Source organism: Amblyomma maculatum, chromosome 7 (genome assembly GCF_055883805.1).
Source record: "Amblyomma maculatum isolate TAMU_Amacu chromosome 7, ASM5588380v1, whole genome shotgun sequence".
NCBI lineage: Eukaryota > Metazoa > Arthropoda > Arachnida > Ixodida > Ixodidae > Amblyomma > Amblyomma maculatum.
The window spans coordinates 23,170,017-23,183,254 of NC_139350.1; positions in this window are offsets into that span (position 1 = coordinate 23,170,017).

The following is a 13,238-nucleotide window of genomic DNA, read 5'->3' on the forward strand; positions in this document are numbered from 1 at the left end:
GACTGTTATACAAAATGGAAAACATCAGAAACACACAAAAAATGGAAAACATACGCACTGCAACACTATAACGGACATTCAATTTGTCGCATATGAAGCACTGAAAAGAACCGCGAAGCGTAACAATAAAAGAATACGTTAGACAATAGGTACTAATAAGATAAAATCCTAAACACTCGCAGTGAATAACGAAATGCATTTTAGGAACGATTTTTTGTTTACACCATTTGCTTCTTAAAATATGACTCGACGTTTTTAAGAAAAATAACAAGGCAGATGTCCATAAATTCATGTGGCAGCCTATTCCATTCTTCAGTAACTGAAGGAAAAAAAATGAAAATTTGTATGCGTCGCATCGAGCTGGGATGGGTTTGATGTACTTCCTATGATTTAACCTCTTCGAACGATGATATGATGCCTTGATGTACTGAACTGTATCAATTTTGATTCCACCGTTATAAAGAATTAGGGTATAGAAATTTCATGGAAGCTACGCGTCGCCGACAAGAAAGGGTAGGAATACCCGCTTTATTTCGCATGGGTGATACACTATCGTGGCGTGAGTAACTGGAGAAAATAAAAGAAGGGCCTTATTTTGAATCTTTTCTCATTTTCGGCGGAGGTATCATTGATGCGGGCTCCTAATAATGCTATCGTACTCAATGATGGGTCTTATGAGGGTATTAGCCTGTTAGCTTTGCATGAGAAGGAGCTGCTGACAGTTTTCTACGATTAAATCCGATACTGCGCCTTTCCCTTCCTGTGAACCAATTAAGATTTTAAAAAAGAAGAAAAAGAAAAAGGGAAAAAAGAGGCGCGTCGGCAACCGCCGTCGTCCACCACCGAAACGGCAGGGGGTCCTATGACGCCCTACAACAGCAGATAAAGATATGATGGCAGACTAGCCCCCCTGCAAGCCGCAGTAACCTACCTACTGTAGGTGGTGGACCTACCTACCAGTCCCAACCCCGTATCGCCAGGATCAAGCACCCCCGAACGTTCTCGTGCACTGATCGCCTTATGTATGTGACGCGAGACGTCGATCTGTGTTGAACGTATTATTTACTCGTCCTTATCGGTAGGCGTTCCGTGCCTATAGAAGGCATTTGATGCGAGGAAGGAAATCGTACAACAAAAACTGACGAGGCTATATGTAAATTGTCAATGGCACGTATACTGTGCGCTCCGCGGAGATTGGAAATGCATCGATTCTCTGGCGTCGATTGCTAGAGCATGGAGGAAATACATGAAACGATGTGCCACTGTGCTGACACGCTTTGCGGAACGCTGCGATAATTAGTTTAGCGTTAGCGTAAGTAGCGGTGCTAACGGAAATAAAGTTAGCGTACCGTAAAAAACTCACCATCAGATCTAGTTTTATTATAGCGTTTAGCAAACGGTACACAAACGTGAGGTATCAGCGACTGAGGATATATTGGGATGGATGGATGAATGGATGGATGGATGGATGGATGGATGGATGGATGGATGGATGGATGGATGGATGGATGGATGGATGGATGGATGGATGGATGGATGGATGGCTGGATGGATGGATGGATGGATGGATGGATGGATGGATGGATGGATGGATGGATGGATGGATGGATGGATGGATGGATGGATGGATGGATGGATGGAATATAGGAGCGTCCCCTTGGAAACGGGGTGCTGGCAGTAGCCATCATGCTCCTTTTTCTCCCTATATCTTAATTATTGTTTTAGATAGGTTAACAATACCATCATTCTATTTATTTAATGTTTGTTTCTACATTACTAACATTATGTCACTTCCCTGCTTTTAAGCCACCGATCTTCCAGTCGTTTTTTGCTAGTTTCCACCGCCGGTTTATTCACCCGGCCACCGGTATCTCTAAACCCCAGAGCTTCAGGAACAGTGATTGCGCCTGAATCAACTTCCGGATGGATACCATTACATTCGAGTAAAATATGGTCAATTGTTTCACTGGAGTTACCACATACAGCACATGCGTCATCTCCATTGTTAAATTTCTTTTTGTAGCTGCGTGCTCTAAGGCACCCTGACCTAGCTTCAAAAAGTAGGGCACTGCTCTTGAGGTATCAAAGAAATCTTCCTTCCTGATCTGCATTTTCCACTTTCGGTATAATTCCACACTCCTTTTCTTTTCCATCGAATTTATTCAATTATTACCTTCTGTATTTTTCACCTGTTGCTTAATGCTCTTTATTTCTCCGTCCTTGTGACTATACCATACTTACAAGTTAGTTTCCTAGTTCTTTTCCTCCATTGCGAGTCAACGCTTTTTAAGTACAGGTTATTGTCCAATTTCCTCAGGCGTTCATCATATAATATTTTACTCTGAGCTTCCCGTACTTCGAAAGATGCCCAGCCCATATGTCCCTGTACCGCCTCATTTGTAGTTTTGCCGTGGGCACCTAGTGCTACTCGTCCAACGGAACTCTGATTTATTTCTAATGTCGACTGTACATCTTAATTTAGGCACAAAACCGCACTTCCGAAAGTAAGTCCGGGCATCATAATTCCTTTCCAAATACCCCTCAAAACCTCATACCTTTTGTATTCCCACAATGCCTTGCGCTTCATTATCCCGGCATTCCTTCGCCCTTTGGCCTTACGTGATTGCTCATGCTTTCCAATGTATGCCAATCTTTCGTTTACCCATATCCCCAGATATTTATATTCTGCTACTCTAGGTATTTCATGGCCTGTATTTTAAGACGCTGATCAGTTGAGCCGTTGAAAATCATCAGACACGACTTAACTGCGCTGAAACTGAAGCCTAGAGCGTCCCCTTCGTCTCCGCAATACTTAACTAGAGTTTGCAATTCTTCCAGACTCTCAGCTAGCAGCACAATATCGTCTGCATTCATCAAACCGGGTAGGCGCTGCTCTACCGCCTTTCCGCCTAATCTATATGACAGGCTAAAGCCTAGGTTACTGCCTTGTATCCTGCGTTCCAGGTTTATCATATAAAGCATGAACAGCACAGGTGATAGAGGACAGCCTTGTATTAATCCTTTGCATACTTTGACATCCTCCGTACTTCTTATCCCTTCCCACGTAATTTCTACTTTGTTATCCCGGTATATTTCCTGTAGGAACTCTATTATCTCATAACCGATACCTTCTTATTTTAATATGTTCGACAGGAGTTCCCTGCTTACGTTGTCGTACGCCCCGTCTATGTCCAGGAAGGCCAAATACAAAGGTCTATATTCCACTCTAGATATTCGAGGTGCCTTCCAGCGGCGCCTGGTAAGAAAAATGTTCACTAAAATGAAACAAGGTGTGGGTTGAGCCACAGGAAGCCGAGACAATCTATTTTGAAGCCGCGAGCAAAGCGAAACGTTTAGAAGCAGACGAACCTGGAAGGGCACGCCTTCTGCTTTGGAAGCAGACGTGCGAAATGTCCAGAAGCAAGCGAACGTCTGCTTCTACAGGTGATGTATACAGATGTTTTTCTGCTTCTAGACGTTCCACACGTCTGCTTCCAAAGCACAGAAAACGTGCCCTTCGAGCGCTGAGCTACTGAACTGCACATTCTTCAGGCATTTTTCAACTATACCGTAGAGCGTCTTGGATGATTCACGATATCTGTCGGTGTTGACATGGGTGGAGTACGAGCTCGCGAATTCGCTGGAAGCCGACAGTTTGGAAATTTCGCTGCAAAGCAGAAGTGATCCGACTATATGCCACTACCGTTTGAAGAATGGTCAGCGGGTGTATCTGCTGTGGACTCTGCGCTGTTCAGATTGTCTTTCCGAATCGAAAACAGGATTTTGAGCAACTATACAACTGGCTTTCTGTGCCAGAACTTTCACCAGCGCCCAAGGCGTTAATGTGTCTGGCCGACAGGCGCTTTGTATTGCGCTAAGATGGCTTTCCTATTCCAACCACTGGTTCCATTTGGAACTCATCTTCGGTCTTCATTCATCAGTGATGCCCAACCGTCATGGTTCAAACTACCAACTACATTGTTGGTAGTTTTCTGCACCTGTTTAGCGATCTCAACAATCACAGCTGGCTGACGGAAGCAGCAATCACAGTGTGATGACATAAATTCGAAATAGTGCGTACACAATCAATTCATTATTATTATTTTTCCGCTACACTGTGCTCCGACTCTGGCTTTAGATATTTTGAATATAGCGCTTGTCGTCTGCTCTCTTCTACTCTGAGGATTGATGGATGTGTGCTACAAGAATCCCGCTTGCATGCCCTTTTGAAGTGAGACTGAATATTTAACAGGTGCGTTGCAAGCTTCACAGCCAGCTTAATACGTTCTCGTAAATTGTAAATATATATATATATTTATAAAATTAGTAATAAAATATAGTAACCACCGAAACTAGACTTTAAACAATTCGCTTCGTTCAGAGCGGTTGATTCTTCGTAGCCGACCTCATTAGGCCTAGGCGCATCAGATTCCAGACCGAATTCTAACAAGGAAGCTTCTTTACACCCAGCACATCGGCGTCAAAGCAAGATTAGTGAAAGCGGAAAACGACAGTACTAGTAGTTGCCCATAAACGTGCCAACCGGAACTGCAACGACTTCTTGTTCGTCTGAAGCGGACGGCCGCAGGAAAAGAAAATGCACGGGCCTGCTACTGGCTCTGTAGCTGAGCCACCTCCGTTGCCTAATTGATTTCAAACTGATTGATTTATAGGGAGAGAAAGGAGCGGTAACTGTCTCACTAGATTTTTGTGAACACCTCATCCGTGCCGTAAGGGAAGGGAGCAAGGTGGGAGTGAAGGTGGAAAGAGCGAAGGAGCCGTAGTGGAGGTCTACGAAGTAATTTCGACCACCTGCGGATCTTTAACGTGCGCTGATATCGCACAGCACAAGGACACCTCTTTCGCCTCCATCGAAACGCAGCCGCCGAGGTCGGGTTCGAACCCGGGTACTCTAGCACAGTGGTCTGGCGTCTTACCACTGCACCACCCCGGTGGGGCAACACTCTTGCGGACAGCAGACAAAATAGAGAAGGAAAAAGAAGTGGGGGAGTAAGACGCGCGCCGCAACTACAGCCGTCGTCCTACCACAACATTAAACATTCCTAAGTGGTCGAAATCACAACACAACCTCGAGCGGCGCGCAGCAGGTAGGGATCGAATTACTCATCTCACAGCGGCCGATGGACCGGTGCCTCGGAAAATTATTTTGTGTGTGAGCTTTTATAGTTTATAACCGCCCAACATTATGCCGGCTTCGACATACAGGGTTCCCACAACTGCCGCCTGCTAAACCTGATGGTGAATAGAGCGTGTAAACTCTAAATTCTAATACAGGAAAGTAATGTACTGATTACGAAAGCAGTCAACACAGTTCTTCGCCTGCGTGTCATAGAGCAAAACGCCCCTTACACAGATGGTACATAAGAAGTAATCGTCTCTTTGATAAAACGTTTATTTCGATGGAGTCAGCTGTACTCCCAAAGCGTTGTTTCAGCAAGTACGCACTGTTTTTAGTGGGAATGCACTATTTCACGAGATTTACCCGAGGCTTCAGGATGTGCGCCATAGGTACAGCGTCTTTCCGTTCCTGTACACCAATTGTTAATATATTATTCATGTGTCCAGCCCCGCCGGTGTTGTGCAGTGGTAAGACGCCCGACTACTGTGCCGAAGTTCCCGGGTTCGAACTCGACCGCGGCGGCTGCGTTTAGATGGAGGAGAAACGAAGTGGCGTCCGTGTACTGTGCGCTGTCAGCGCACGTTAAAGATCCCCAGGTGGTCGAAATTAATCCGTAGCCCTCCAATACCGCTCCACTTTCTCTCCTTCTACCTTCACTCCCACCTTCCCTCCTTTCCTACGGCGCGGCTCAGGTGTCCACAGAGCAAGTGTGGCAGATACTATGGTGGCTAAAAGGCATGCCCACTCAAATATTTCCCAAACGAGATATAATGTTTTCCTCTTAATTCGTGTGACCTTGCAATGTCTGTCTATGTTGATGAAGTCAAGTTCTGGTTGTTGGCTGCATTTCATTAGCATTCAACATTAGTGTTGTTGGCAATATTGATTTTTTTTTCTGATTTATTCTTTTATAATTCACTTATAATGCCCTTTCTGGCGCTGTATATACCTTGAATATCGTGCGTGTTTTAAAACTGCAGTCCAGTGCTAGTTTGAAATTAAAGTAACTTCCCCTACAAGCAATAAAATTGTGTCGTTTTTCTTTTCTCTGTGCGTATGTGTAAAGGAGGAGGGGAATCAATCAAGTGCGCGACATGATTACTCGCAATATAAGATTTTTGAATAGACTCATAGACTCACGCGCTTGTTCAGTCGTCGCAGTGCACACACCCATTCTCACTGACTTGTCTTTTAGTGAACTCATTAATTAACTCTTCACACCTGACGTTGTTTTAGACGACAAAGGAATATATATATATTGTCGCGTAAACGGCGACCTTTACAGTTGCGTCCGAGGTCCAAAGCGTGGCAAAGGTTCTACGAACAGCGTCAGAGTTCAGGCTCGAGGTTAGCACACTTCTTCCTCTCACACTTCTGCTCTTCTTTGTCGTCAACGCATGCTACATTAGCCCCCCCGTGCGAAAAGCATCGTCCCGATGCTATATTGCAAGAGGGACAGAGTAAAAGGGGCCGCTATCTGGCATGAAAAGGCTTCAAGCGGACCACGTGGACCACTTCAGAACGCTTGGGACGCCGGGGCTCTGGTTCCTCGTGCGGAACGACTTGATAGTCCAGTTCACTGACGCGTCGAAGAACGCGGTAGGGGCCGAAATAACGGCGCAAGAGTTTTTCGCTAAGTCCGCGTCGTCGAATGGGGTACCAAACCCAGACAAGGTCACCTGGCAGATAGTCTGCAGTCCGCCGCCGCAGGTTGTAGCGTTGTGCATCTCGGCCTTGCTGCTGCTGTATTCGCACCCGTGCAAGTTGACGGGCCTCTTCGGCACGCTGTAGAAAAGAGGCGACATCATCATTTGGACCTTCGTCTATGTGGGGCAGCATGGCGTCGAGCGTGGTCGTCACTTGTCGGCCGTAAACTAGGCTGAATGGAGTCATGTTGGTAGTTTCCTGAACGGCGGTATTGTATGCAAATGTTACATACGGCAATACTTCGTCCCATGTCTTGTGATGGACGTCCACATACATTGACAACATATCGGCAATGGTCTTGTTCAAACGTTCTGTCAGGCCGTTTGTTTGCGGGTGGTATGCAGTCGTGCGACGATGATTGGTGCGACTAAGAACAAGGATATGCTGGATGAGCTCTGCAGAAAATGCAGCTCCTCTGTCAGTAATGAGTACTTCTGGTGCGCCATGTCTCAGGACAATTTGAAGAACGAAAAATTTCGCAATTTCAAAAGCGGTAGCGCAAGGAAGAGCAGCGGTTTCTGCGTAGCGAGTCAGGTAGTCAGTAGCTACTATAATACACCTGTTTCCACAGGTGGAAGTAGGGAACGGTCCGAGCAAGTCCATCCCTATTAGCTGGAATGGTCTGGACGGTGGCGTAATGGGCTTTAAAAGACCGGCTGGCCTCAGAGGCGGAACCTTTCGACGTTGGCAGTCACGGCAAGTTCGAACATAATGCGTTACATCGCTTGGCAAACGAGGCCAGTAATACCGTTCTTTAATTCTGGATATCGTCCGAGTGACTCCCAGGTGGCCGGATGTGGGTTCGTCGTGGCAGGCTTGAAAAATCTCATCCCTTAAGCTTGCTGGTACAACGAGGAGGTATTGGCGACTGTTGGCTGTAAAATTCTTCTTGACGAGAACGCCATCACGGAGACACAGAGAAGACAAAGTACGACGGAAAGGGCTAGGGACCATGCTGCCGGCACCTTGAAGAAAGTCGATTACCTGGCGAAGTTCGGGATCATTCCGTTGGGCATCGGCAAAATTGTCTGAACTAATTGCAGTCAGAAATGCGTCGTCGTCACCTGAGGCGTCCGAAGCTGGTTGTACAGGAGCACGAGACAGGCAGTCAGCGTCTAAATGCTTACGACCTGACTTGTAGGTTACAGTGATGTCGTATTCTTGAAGTTGTAGGCTCCACCTGGCGAGACGTGCAGAAGGATCTTTAAGGCTTGTCAGCCAACAAAGCGCGTGATGGTCGGTCACCACTTTGAAGGGTCTGCCGTACAGGTATGGTCGAAACTTTGAAATAGACCACACGATGGCCAGGCATTCCTTTTCAGTGGCAGAGTAGTTTGTCTCAGCCCTAGACAAAGCCCGACTAGCGTAGGCGATCACACGTTGTTCACTGTTCCGTATCTGTACTAGGACAGCGCCCAAACCGACATTGCTTGCATCCGTGTGGAGTTCGGTGTCTGCGGTTTCATCGAAATGTGCTAGAACTGGAGGTGACTGCAGGCGACGTTGAAGCTCCTGAAATGCGTCCATTTGCTGGTCGCCCCATGTGAACGGCATATCAGCCTTAGTAAGAAGTGTAAGGGGGGCGGCTATTTTAGAAAAGTTTTTCACGAAACGTCGATAATATGCACATAGTCCAAGAAAGCGTCGCATCTCTTTCTGGTCCCGCGGCGTCGGAAAATTGGCGATGGCAACTGTTTTTTCAGGATCCGGCAGAACTCCCGCTTGGTTCACGACATGGCCCAAAAACTTCAGCTCTTCATAAGCAAAATGGCATTTTTCGGCTTTCAGAGTGAGGCCCGACGTTTGGATGGCGTCTAGTACTGCGTCTAGGCGACGGAGGTGCTCCTCGAAATTCGGGGCAAACACAATTACGTCGTCCAAGTATACAAGACATGTCGTCCACTTCAGATCTCCAAGAACGCTGTCCATGAGTCTCTGAAAGGTTGCGGGCGCGGAGCAAAGGCCGAAGGGCATGACTTGGAATTCGTATAGCCCGTCAGGTGTAATGAAAGCAGTCTTTTCGCGGTCCCTTTCATCGACCTCTATCTGCCAGTATCCAGACTTGAGAGGATCTTGAAATTTTCGCACTGTAGCAGCCGCACCTCCAGAGGCTGCTGCATCTAGTTTCCCCTATGGGGACTTTGGAGTTGCTCCTGGCGTCCAGGAGAGCTGTAACGGCGAGGCGACGGCGATCGGAGGCGGCTTGGGCCTGTGTTGGAACGCGAAATGTATTCTGCGATTTCGCGTGGCTGCTGACCAGGCAACGGACGACGGGCATCAAAAGAAAACCCACGGAGGCCGAGTTCCCTGTAGGGGCAGCGGCGACACAGGTGTCCAGCTTCGCCGCAATGGTAGCACAACGGTTGGTGATCGGGCGTTCGCCAGATATCGGTCCTTCGGCGGCGTACGCTCGGCCGTGAAGACACATGGGCGACCGGTGCGCGAGGCTCGTAGGATGCTGTCGAAGGCGGCAGGTAGCGGCTGGTGACCGCGGCGTAGCTCAGGGTCTGGGGCAGCGGTGTAGCTACGACGGGTTCAGGCGCGGCGACGGGTGCGGGCCCGGTGACGGGTGCGTGCACGGTGACGGGTGCGGGAACACCCAGCGCCTGTTGTACTTCCTCACGGATGATATCGGAAACTGTGGCAACCTGTGGCTGTGGAGGAATCCGCAGGTATTTGGCCACCTCTTCCCGGACTATCGCCCGGATCGTATCACGCAGCGATTCTGACGAAAACTGTCCGGCTTCACCTGCACTCGCGGCGTTCATAGACACTGTAGTGCGCTGGTATTGCCGGGCGCGCATGTCAAGTGCCTTCTCGATGGTAGACGCCTCACTTATGAATTCGGCGACAGTTGTTGGTGGACTTCGCACCAGGCCTGCAAATAACTGCTCTTTAACACCTTGCATCAAAAAGCGCACTTTTTTCTCTTCCGACATGGTTGGGTCCGCGCGTCGAAAGAGTCGCTTCATCTCTTCGGCGTAGGCCGTAACAGTTTCATTCGGATGTTGTATACGGCTATTTAAAAGCAATTGCGCTTTTTCCTTGCGAAGCGTGTTGGTAAACATACGCAAGAATTCTGCCTTGAATGTATCCCACGTTCGGAGTCCGGCTTCTTGATTTTCGAACCATGTCCGCGCAGAATCCTCCAGTGCGAAGTAGACATGGCGAAGCTTCGAGTCAGCGTTCCAGGCGTTGAAGGCAGCCACCCGGTCGAACTGCTCCAGCCAGTCTTCAGCATCCTCATGTGGCAGGCCGTGGAAATGTGGTGGATCCCGCTGGTGGTTGAGCAGGACAGGAGTTGTCAATACCGGGGGATTCATCGCGCTGAGAGAAACGCTCCTTGTTGGTCTGTGGTCAGGGAGAGGACCACACTCGGGAGGCAGACCTTGCAGTCGGCGGCTGCTCTGGTGTACTGGGGTCTCCACCTTAGGGGTGCGTCCTGGGCTTGTAGGGGGCGTCCGGCTCATGAAAATCGTACCCAGCACCTCCACCAGATGTCGCGTAAACGGCGACCTTTACAGTTGCGTCCGAGGTCCAAAGCGTGGCAAAGGTTCTACGAACAGCGTCAGAGTTCAGGCTCGAGGTTAGCACACTTCTTCCTCTCACACTTCTGCGCTTCTTTGTCGTCAACGCATGCTACAATATATATATATATATATATATATATATATATATATATATATATATATATATATATATATATATATATATATATATATATTTACATATTTACATATTGTACATATACGGAAGTGCGAGAGTGCCGATCCTGAGCTATGCTTCACGCCATACCTCGAAAGTGAGACATTAAGAGAAGCGCTTCTGATTTGGCGACGACGGAGGCCGTTTATGCGTAATCTGTATTCACTATATCTTTTGACGCGAGTAGCCACACTTCATTCACTGCACGAACAGGCTGCCCAGGCTAGCAGATTTCTGCGTGTAATTGAGGCAATCTGCGCAACGCGGTAGAAAACGTGATAGCCACTTTGTTACCTTCTAAGGTTAGAGTGCTCCTATGCACTGAAAAGTTGGCTAATTTGTTTGCTCGACAGAATCTCTGTCGTGAAAGAACATACTACAAAACACAGACCAGCGAGTAACGCAAGAAACAGTGCTCGTGAGCAATCCGACGTCACTCACACTTGTTTCATAGCATTAACAAATGAATTGCGCATAACACAAACGCGTTCTCTAAGGTAATGCGTTGCTTCGAAGCCAAAGCTGTCGTACTGTTGTTATAATTATACTGTAGACATGTACTGTGCAACGGCAGCACGCAAAAGCTACGTGTGTGCTGGCCGCTGCATGCTTTCGCGCCGCGTGAAGCAGACGACGCGCTCGGCCAAGGGGAAGAGTGTACTGCAGCGCCGCTAGTTTTCGCGACCTCCACTTGGGACTCTCTCCTCCGCTGGGCGGTATGGGGAGCTGTGAAACTGAGTTTGTTGTAGTAAAGTTTTTGCTGGTATATTTCGTGGGGCTCGAAGCCACTACCATTAATGCTCTTTCCCAGTTCCACCTCCAAGCATTGATTACGAAATCAGTCTATACAGTTCTACGCCTGCATGTCATTGAGCAAAACGCGCCTTACACAGATTGTACATAAGAAGCAATTGTCCCTTTGATGAAACGTTTATTCCGATAGAGTCAACTTTACTCCGAAAGCGTTGTGATTCAGCAAGTACGCGCTGTCATAAGTGGGAATGCACTATTTCATGAGATTAACCGAAGATTCAGGATGTGCGCCATAGGTACCGCGCCTTTCCGTTCCTGTAGACCAATTATTAATATAATATTCATGTGTCCTGCCCAGCCGGGGTGGTGCAGTGGTAAGACGCCCGACCACTGTGCCGGAGTTCCTGAGTTCGAACCCGACCGCGGCGGCTGCGTTTCGATGGAGGCGAAACGAAGTGACGTCCTTGTGCTGTGCATTGTCAGCGCACGTTAAAGATCCCCACAAGGTCGAAATAAACCGTAGGCCTCCAATACGGCTCCCTTTCTCTCCTTCTACATTCACTCCCACCTTCCTCCCTTTCCTTACGGCGCGGTTTAGGTGTCCACAGAGCAAGTGTGGCAGATACTGCGCTTTGACAGATATCGTCAGGGTTGTATGATGTTTTGTAGAAAACGCATGCGCAGAGTGTGTTTGATTTATATACTGTGATGTATTTTTTAGATTCTAAGTGATAATTCATACGCATTTATGAAAACGTGCCGTCTTTCAGCGTACAAAAAGCGCGTTGCGCGCCGAATGAAACCACTCGGACGTGAAAACAGCGTATCCAGCCGAGGTTCCTTTCGTGAACCGTTCTCTTTAGAGATGGCGTCAATACGACGTCAGCAAGACAGCGGGCGCCACCTCATGGCGAGGACGGGAAAGACAGCGGCCAATCAGCGATGGCGCCAAATCGTAGGCGTGTCCACCGCGAGCAAGTGGCTTTTTCTGGTACCAAATACTTGTACCAAAGTGGTGTTAAGCACGAACTAAATCTAATAATTACATAATAATTGCAAACTAGTGAATAATGGACTGAAATATTCTTAGAAACTTCCTGTTAACAACTGCCAAGCAATTTTCTTGGCTCACGAGTACCTTTTTCGCCGCTAGATAGTGTCGCGCACTCGGCGGCGTCGTCTGCTTCCTCGCTTGATGTGAAGTTTTAGCAAATTCTGTCTTTCGCACAGAATGGCAAATATCCTAAGAACGAGGTCTACAACGCCTGTAGTATGCAGTCCGAGTCACGCTAGCTCGATGACGGAGTTGCTGCCGCCATTGCGAGTACGAACGAGATGCTTGATACCGGCACCGCGCCGGCGCGTCCGCGCCTGCCTATGTAGCGGTGCAGCGTCCGTAGCCTTATCGGCCGCACAAGCATCGTGAGTATGCGCGAACTTTCCGTGAATAGCTGTCAATGTAGGACGCAGCCGATGACATATGGAATACGACCATACTCGACCCAGTCAGCCACCATCTGCCCCCCTTCCGCTGACGCAGGAGGAGGCAAAAACTCAGCCCGCACGCTTGCGGACGCGAATTATTTTTCTCTACGACTGCCGGATTCGAATGGTCGCACTGCTGTTGACCGAGAGCTCCCGATCGCAAAGTAGCGATCGAAGCGCGTAGAGTACCTTTGCTTCTGACGGCAGCCCGGCATGCGCCCCTTCGTCCCCACTCCGCTTCGCGATCGGCACCAGGCTTAGCCAGTGTTGCCGCTAAACCTCCTGAGACATGTAGAAGGCGTCGTCTCGTTTTTCTTTCTTTACTGCGTCAGTTTACTAAAACCGCAAAGTGCTGCCCCCCCCCCCAAAAAAAAAAAAGAACAGAAAAAAAGGATACCACGGCCTTACTCAAGCAACTGCGCGGCGTACGCCGTCGCTCGACGGCTCG